The sequence below is a fragment of the Zonotrichia leucophrys genome, chromosome 5 (assembly GCF_028769735.1).
Source record: "Zonotrichia leucophrys gambelii isolate GWCS_2022_RI chromosome 5, RI_Zleu_2.0, whole genome shotgun sequence".
NCBI lineage: Eukaryota > Metazoa > Chordata > Aves > Passeriformes > Passerellidae > Zonotrichia > Zonotrichia leucophrys.
Window position 1 is genome coordinate 52032723 of NC_088175.1, and position 9297 is coordinate 52042019.

Here is a 9297-nt window from a genome sequence, read left to right on the forward strand (position 1 = left end):
TTTTGTCTCCCTGCTCTGTGCACAGAGCTCACCTATAGGGACCTGAGTAAATATGTGTATGGCAGTAAAAAATCTCTGTATTGTAGAAGTGACCCTGCCCTGATTCTAGTTATTGTAAATTGGCTGCAGCTGTGATGTGCGTGATTGGGCAGCAGCTGTAGCCCATGGAGGTGGCCGGGATAAAAGGGGGTGGGGCATTCAGGGAGAGCTGGAGAGGAGTCCTGATGGGGAAGCAACAACAACACTGCTGTGAAGAGCTGGTGTGAGAAAACCAGCTAGAGAAGGTATGGACTTTAGAAATAAGATATACAACTATATGATTACAACACTCACCATCCCCTCATGTGAAGCCCAGACCCACCCACTAAAGCAGGACAGAACCTGAACAATATAAAAGCCAAAACCTGAGGCATCACTAGAGGAGGGAGCCTGTAGGACTGTCAGGCCAGTGAACCTCTGCCAGCTCTGGGCAGGAGCATGCTTGCATGCTGTTTTCTGTAAAATACCACATCACTTTCTAATCTGGTCTTAAAAGGCCAGAAGAAGCTCTTGAGAGCAGCCATGGGAAATGAAGAAGGAGGCTCTAGGAACTGTCTCAAGATGGGATAGTGGTGGCCAGGGAGCAGCACAGGCTCCCAGCACAGTGTTCCATGCCCTGAACTATTCGCATCCAACTGTAACTCAGGCTTGGTCCTGATCTTAATAGAGGTGAAGTTTGAGTGATCAACACTTGTGTAAACACCAATCCCCAGACTCAGACAAACCTGAAATACTCCCCGCAATAAGCATTACTTGAAGGACACATAGAAAGTCACTGCTGAAAGGTGCTAACTTTCCTGATAATGAATTAGTTTTCTGACTCCCTGAATGCTTTGTCAGCCCAGTCAGGAGATGGTTTACAGCACAGCTCTGGCGTTGCTCCTTGCTTATTGATGTCATGAAGTCCATAATTTTACTTAGGGTTCAGGTTATCACCAGATGTTGAGATTGTATTGGGGGATGGGGAGAAATCTTGCAATGTCCTCACCTGATCTATTCAACTGTTCCTGCAGCAGCTGATGTGAAGGGAATTTGACAAATTCCTGATCTCAAGCCCAGCTGCCAGAAGAACACGGGGTAATAGCTGTCCTTGTCAAATGTGCCAATGAATTCAGCAGCGTGTCAATGCAGGGGGATTGATGGACTCCCCATTCTGGCTGAGTAATGAAAGCCCAAAGCCTTGCTAAGCCCATTCCAGTTCCTGAGAGATCCTGCCATCTCACCTGAGCTGTGGTGAGGGGCACTCAAATACACCCACACAGAACACAAGAGCAGGTAGAGGTTCCATGTTAATCTTCATTTTAAGGGTGGAAAAGGATGTAAAAAGAAAGGCTGTGAAACAATGCCATAATATTTTGGAGTGACAGTTTTGTTCAAATACTGCTTGAAGTCAAATAGAAAATGCAGTTAGAGGAATTATCTCTGTGAGAAGCAGAATGTGTTTTGGAGCCTTCCTGTTAATGAGAGGGTTGCTTTTAGAAAAAAATGTGGCCATTGTCTTAAAAAGTTGTGGAAAGGCAGTGTCAGCTCAGCAGGCTCATTAGCATAATCCTTTGTCTGACTCAGAAATATTTGTTAAGAACTTATAAAACAACAACAAGAAATTGCTTTTGGGGTTCCCTGACTACTGTGCTGGCTCATCTGCTTGCAACAGAGATTTTAGTTTAATAAATAAAGGCTTGAGGTCTTCTGGCTTTAGAGGGCAGGTTTTATATTAGGCACTCATTTTACCCAAGGGAAAAAAAAACCCAAAACAAAACAACGTTCTTTATCACCACAGCACAGGGATAAGGCTGAGCAGAAAAAATAATAATAACATAAAAAAGAATGAAATGTGTCTCACCCTCTGCTGGGCCGTCGCAGCTGGGGGTGCTGCAAATGCATCAAGGCTCTTTGCTTTGAGAAATACCTGCTTGCTGGAAGGAGCAGGGCCAGGGCCAAGCCTGCTTCACTGGGCTAGCACAAATCATCATCAGCAGCCCCAGGGAGGGAACAAATCCCACCTGGGATTTTCATGGATGCTCTGAGAGTCTGAAATTAAAAAAATAAAAAAAAACCCAACAGATCTTCTAGGATAATTTAGGACAGCTTTTTATGGGGAGGGACTGTGGGTTCTTTATGCAGTTCAGGAGGTGATTGAGGGACATTACAGGCACTGGCAATGATGAGAAAAGCAGATGAAAAAGGACCAGCAATACTGGTAGCTCTGCTTTCCTGCTTCCTAGGATTTATGTACTTAGGGATGAATTTAATACTTGGTGATCAAAAGAGTTCAAATAGTGGTTGTATTAATGATTTCAGCATAACCTCTAAATCCCAGGATGGCAGTAGGAATCTTCAGCTTGGTCTTAATCTCCTGACATTTTTTATTAAGAGCAAAATTAAGTGCTGTTGCCTGATGATAAAGCCTCTTACAGAAGTGTGAACTGTGGCACTGCCACCACACTGTGCCCTGCTCTCAAGCCCTGGGCACACCAGCCAGTCCTTTCCCAAAAAAATGAGTTACTGGAGGATAATATCCTCTTTGGTTTTGATTTTTTTTTTTGTTGTTGTTTTTTTTGGGGGGGGGGGGCAGTTGGGGTTTTTTGCTGGTATTTTTTTAATTCTTACCTGGTCTTTACAGTCTCTGGCTCTGACTCTGCAGAGTGATACACATTATTGCCTACATTTGTCACAGTGCACTGCTGTGTTATATACTGAGCCTCTGCCAACTGCTTTGGTCTTAAATTAACCACTTTTCCTCCTGATTTCTCACTGAATATTTGGTACCCATTAAAAACGCCTGCAGGGCTCCCAGCTCATACAGGTGTTATGCATCTTGCAGCAAAACTTGCCTTGTTTTGGAGCTCAGCTCACCTGTGATCTGTGCTTTGTGGCCAAAGAAATATTAATGTGCCTCAAAGTAACACGGGAATCATCTCCCCATCACTCTTCTTCCCTGCCTCCCGCACTTTCCCTGAAGTCTATTGATCTTTGATGTGTTGCCTTTCTGGAGCCAATTTGAAGACAAATTGGGATGGAAATAAGTGATATTTGAAGCTGCTCTCAAACCTTAGGACAGTTTATTCTGCCTTTGCTACATGAGTCACAAAGACTCCTCAATTTCTCACTTAGGGATGGTGTTACCTGCTAACTGAAGGCAATGACATCCCCAAAGATGAAAAGTGCCAGCTTTAGTCTTGATTTTGAAGCTATAAAATGTGGCAAGGTCTGATCCCAAGGGCCTTGAATGCAGGGCAGGGATTTTGGGGTTGACATGCTATTATTGTACTGCCCCCATTGCAGGGGGGACATTATTCTGTATAATTCTCCTGTGGCAGAATTGGATGGTGATAAGAGATAAAATAGCTTCTGCAGAGTTTCTTGTCCTCCCTTCCATGAGGGAGCCCAGATCTCACAATATCAGTTGTGATGTAGCCTGACAAATGCTGAGGACAGGGATCTGATAAGCTCCTCTAGGAGCTGTGCTCACTCCAGCACAGTCCCTCCACAGTGCAGGACTTGTCTTTGTCCTGTTCCTCCTGTCCCTCAAGAAACACTCCAAGATCTCTGGATCAAAAATGAAATGCTTATTGTACTGTTATTCTAATTATTAATTAAATAATAATTATTTATAATAAGTATAACAATATAATATTAACTATAAATATTAACTATATAATAATATAATTAATTATTTTAATAATTATATTATTTAACTAATATAACAAATAGATAATCAATTACAACTTATTATTAATGTTATTTTTATGTTCCCACATAGGATGTGAGGAAGGCAAGGTGTTATACTGACAGCTCCTACTTGTTAAAATGCATCTAGGATACTTCCAGAGGAAAAAAAAAATGGGAGGAGGGCACAGTAACAGCTTCTCCATGCTCCCCCACTCCCTGACCCCAGGTTACTTGAGTCCCTGCTTGTGTAAGATACATGGCAATAATATCTGAATCTTGTGGCCTTCAGTGAATGCAAGGTTTAAGGTGTGAAGGGGAGACATCCATAAATTCTCTGTGATGGATGGCTGGCAGTTTCATTTGAGTATTTCCTGACACAGATATTTAACATTTTCCCCAAGGTGTCAAGGTTTAACCCCTTAGCTAAGCCCCACACAGCCCCTCACTTATTGTCCTCTGGAGGGATCGGGGACAGAATGGAATGGATGTAAGTGAGGAGAACCCTGGTAAAGGATTTTGCAGGTAAAGACAGTTAATTAGAGAAAGAAAAAGCCACATGTGCAAGCAAAGCAAAGCAGGAATTCCCTCCTCAGTTCCCCTGAGCAGGCAGGAGCTCAGCCATCCCCAGGGTCCAGCTCCCATATTGGCACCTTGGGGAGACAAATGCTGGCCCTGAATCTGTCCTCTCCTCCTCCTTACCCAGCTTTTCCTGCTGATCATGAGGCCATGTGGCCTGGGATGTCCCCTGGGTGAGCTGGGCTCAGCTGGCCTGGCTCTGTCCCCTGCCAGCCCCTTGTGCCCCCCAAGGCCCTGGCAGGGCCCAGAGGAGGATCCAAGGCCTTGGTTCCATGTGAGCTCAGCTCAGCACCAGTTAAGCTTTTCTGTATTATAAGTTAAGCTTTTTTAAACTATTTTTAAAACTTTTCTGTGTTATTGACACCACTTCCTAAACAGCCTGTCCGGACCCAGGACATTGCTCTGGCTGCCCTGGGTGATTGGAGACCCTGGCAAGGGGCACAGAAACCTTGGCACAGAGTCACAAACACCTGTGCCTTTGATTTTAGCCCATGGAAACAATTACCAACCTTGTGTGAAGAGTTACAAGCCACAAGGGTTTGAATAGAATGATAGTGAATTTGTCACAAGGTGAAAAAGTAGAATTTTGGGGATTTAGAATGGGGATTCAAGAGGCAAGATGGAGGAATCTGGGCATGTCCTGTCTCCCTCTCCTCCTTGTCCTCCATCTTCTGCTGTGGTGGTGGCACTTTTGGATTGGTTTAGAGTAGAGACAGACTGTTTAACATAGGTGATAGGTATTGGGAAATTATTGTAAATAAAGTACAGGTAGCTCTTAGTATAAAAAGCCAACACCACCCCAAGGGCAGTGACTGTGCCACAAACCAACCTGCTGGGCAGACCTCAGCGGGTCAGAGAAAGAATGGTACAGAAAAGAGAAAATAAACAACCTTGAAAAGCAGAGCTGAGGAATCTCAACTTCTTCTTTGGTCACAGGGCTGGGAAAAAAAGACTTTCTACTACCTTGGGAGCCATTTCAGCAACAACAAAACCAGAAAGCAGCAGGCACGAGGCAAGAGGGAGAGTTAACCCCAGCACACAGGGGCCTGTGCCAGAGACCAGGAGGAGGAGCAGGAGATGGTGGTGGTGGTTTCAGCTGCACACTCACACCACCTGGGCATGGACACCAGGGCAGCAAAGCCAGAGGACATCAAAGCTCAATCCAAGCCAGTGGCCCCTGTGGCTTCCCCACACAATGGGAAGGAGCTGCACTGCTGGGACATCAGCTTTGTGGAGAGCAGCACAAACATGCAGCACCCCCTCATCTCCAACATTATTGCCCTGGATACTAGGCTTGGGGAGTGCCAACAATCATTAGGCATGCAGGATTGTCACAAGCCAGCGCCAAAAGGTGGGAGCAGCAAGCTGGAAGTTGTGTTGGTTTGTTTTGAAAAGGCCAGGGAAAGCTGGGCACTCTGTCTCTGCAGGTTTAAGGCTGCACTCTGAACCTGCTGGGGGCGAAAGGCTAACAGGATCTGAAAACCTGCTTTCTTTACCTCCAAGGACTGGATCTTGGTGCCCTGAAGCACACTGGAAAAGAGTAGGGCATATTGTCCCTGCTCTGAATCAGGTCGAGGTTCCCAATACTCAACCAGCAATCAGAAAGGGAAAAGCCATGAAATCTGTTTGTCAAGCCTTTAGCTGTGTCCTCTGCAGCATTTCTGACCTAAAACACATTCAGTTATCTGAGGCAGAACTCAGAAGAGGCATCTCATACTCTCCTTTCGGTGAAACAGTTGGATCCACAAAGCTCCGTGCAAGGCTCACCCTTGTAAATGGGGAGGAACAGAGAGATTTCAAATGAAGAGTCATTTTACTTTGTAAATGGCCTTGTCCTTATTTCTTTTTCAGGGTGACTTTCAAGTTAAGTTTTTTCCCACTGTTCTGTGATCAAAATATGAGGGGAAAAAAATAATCTGCTCATCACAAACTTTTTAGGTTTTTTTTTATTTGGAAATATTTCAATGTGAGCACATTGATTACCAGAATAACTACAGAGTGTCAGGGTGATTTTTAAATCATGAGACATGAAAGCAATTTTGACAAAAGATTTGTGCCAATAGTTTTAAATTTGCTGGGCTCTGTTGTTAAAGGAGTGGAACAGAAGCTCAGGGTGAAAGGGGCTGATTTAGGGATGGGATGGTGTTTGGGATAGAGTTAATTTCCTCCACGGGAGCTGGTATGGGATTGTGGTTTGGAAACAAAGTTGGTCATGCAGGGATGCTTTCCTTCCTGCTGAGCAGTACTTAAGAGTGTCAAGGCCCTTTTTGGGGAGCTGGGAGGGGATGCAGACAGGACAGCCAACCCCAGGGATGTTCCAGACCATCATACTCCCATGGAGAGCTGGGGGAACAAAGAGGGAAGGGGGTGCTGGTGTTTTTCTTCCCAGGTAACCCTCTATGGATGGAGCCCTGCTCTCCTGGCGGTGCTGAGCACCTGCCTGCCCTGGCAGTGGGGAATGAACCCCTGGCTTTGCTTTGCTTTGCTTGCACCTATGGCTTTTGCTTTCCCTGTTAAGCTGTCTTTATCTCAGTCCAGGATTTTCTCACCTCTACCCTTCCCATTCTCTCCCCCGTTCCCATCTGGAGGGAGGGAGTGTGCATGTCCTGGTTTAGGGCAAATTTGGGAGAAAACTTCTAAAGGGGTTTAGAATCTGCTCTAGAAAGGAAAGATTTCCTTGGAGAAAAGGGGGGAAAAAACCTGTTTATCTAACAGGCAAAGCATTCACAAGCACAAAAAGTAAACAATATTAAAGAGCACTAAAAAGTCACTTCAGGACGCAGCAGCTGCAGGCTGGGCTTAAACCATGACAGGACAGGTCCAGGCAGTAGAGTTACCAAATGTTATGAATATTAATGATCAACCTAGAGGGTTAGATTTCTGTTCTTACCTTTGCACACAAATCCAGGATCTTTCCCCTTTAATGCCCAACATTTCATTTCTCTCCTCTGAAGAAAATGCGAGTGGAGACACAAAACCCAGCAAACTGAAACCAGCAGCGTGCTTTGACTTGAGCAACTACAAACAGAGAGGGAGCAGCAGGTGCTCTGAAGGCTGGCTCACTCTCTGGGTGTCTCTGAAGGCAGAGGAAGGCAGCAGTGAGCAGCCCAGCTGCCCTGAGTGAGAGAGTGCTGCACCAGCATCCCCATGGCACAGCAGGTGCCACCCTCAGCCTGCCTGGGGAGCAGTGAAACCCAAAGGAGGAGCTGAACAGCAGCTCTAGAAAAAAGAAATTTGAGCCTGATTTCCCCCAGCCCAGGTGTCTTTGGAACTCCTTGTCTGCTCCAAGCCCTTGCAGGGCTCCTGGGCATTTGGTGTCCCAGCAGGGTGACACAAGCTCCCTCCTCAGGTGGCTCCACTCCCTCTGGCAGTCACCACCAAGACACCCTGCCTTCCTCAGCCATGCCCTATTGATTTCTGCAGCCTCTCCTTCCCTCAGGAATTGATCAAATGAAGAGCAATCTGAGCATTTAATGGGGCTCCTTCAATATGATGAAGTTTGATTGCTTGAAGTTGAAGTTCATGATAATTTTTTATGCTGACAGCACCCTCACAGACAATAAAGCCTGGCCCTTTCCTGAAGGCCTCTCTTCATCAGGGAATTATTTTAATCCTGCTGTGCTTACCTGATACACTTCTCATTATTAAATATATTTACTATATATATATTACTAAATACACTTATATTAATTATTAAGTATATTTACTTCTCATTATTAAATATAACAATCAGAGATCAAAATGTATTCTATTTCCACCAAAAGTGGTATCAAAACTCTTGTTTTTGTTCTGTACTCACCAAATAAAACCCAGCAGCAGCTCACCTGCAGTTTGGAGGTTAAAAGCAGAACTTTTGGCTCTCCTGGGTGGAGGATGGGGCTCTCCCTGCTCATTTGCAGTTGCACAGCACTTATTAAATCCATTTGTGAGGAAGAGTGCAGCATTTTTGTCATGTCTAAGAGGTCTGCCTGTAATCATCACTGTGAGTTAATAAACAGATTTATCTGCGAGCAGGTGTTTTCATGAGTGACAGAGAGGCTGAAAAATAAATCTCTTTCAACTTCTGGACTTCTGTCATTAAAAACCCTCGTGGCTGAGTACAATGAAGGCATCCTCAAAGAGTGTGTGTGTGTGTTTGTGGGCATCCCACAGAACCTGAGGATGTTTGTCAATGCACACAACACCAGCAGGTTTGCACTTGTGCTGTGTGTACACACACACACATACACACACAAAAGTGAAGGGAAGATGTGGTGCATTTTTACACACATATAGAAATACACAGGTATAAAGGAGCTCTCCACTATAAATGGAGCAGTGTAACTCCTCAGCCCCCCAAAAAGTGAAAAGGCAAAAAAAGAGAAGGCAATTTTCTGATTATTTTTTCCTTTTACTTTCCTCCCCCCCAGCCTCAAACAACAGCTACATCCATCCTACTTTTCTCTGCAACACAGCTGTTAAAATAGAACACATTTTGGGACAGCCCCACACAAGTGCTGCTTTTCTGTGGCAGAGAGAAAAGCAATGCCTGTGGCTTTCCCAGCAGGAATGTAGCACTCACCTGGGCTGGGCACTTGTTGGAACCCAGGAAATTCCTCTGGCTGCCCTGGAGGGCTCCAGCTCTGCCCAGGGGGCTCAGAGACCTTGGCACAGAGCCCCAGACCCCTGTGCCTTTGATTTAGCCCTTGGAAAAAACAATTACCAACCTCATGTGAAGAATTACAAGCCACGAAAGTTTAAGTAGAATGATAGTGAATTTATCGCAGGGTAAAAAATAGATTTTTTGGGGTGTTTAGAATGGAGGTTCAGGGGGCAAAATGGAGGAATTCTGGGCATGTCCAGCATCTCCTCCTTCTTCTTGGCCCCCATCTTCTGCTGTGATGGTGGCACTTTTGGATTGGTTTAAGGTAGAAGCTCACTGCCTAACGTAGGTGATAGGTATTGGAAAGTTATGTAAATACTGTACATGTAGTTTTTAGTATAAAAAGATAACACTGCCCCAAGGACAGG

The 9297-nt window shown here is 45.0% G+C and overlaps 1 long non-coding RNA gene across 1 annotated transcript; it reads left to right on the top strand.

Moving 5' to 3' along the window:
- Window positions 1-210: 210 nt before the first annotated feature.
- Window positions 211-6217, top strand: LOC135448428 (uncharacterized). The gene is made up of 3 exons (XR_010440449.1): window positions 211-284; window positions 3803-3937; window positions 5224-6217. It is a non-coding gene; the product is annotated as an uncharacterized LOC135448428 (long non-coding RNA).
- The last annotated feature ends 3080 nt before the right edge of the window (window positions 6218-9297 follow it).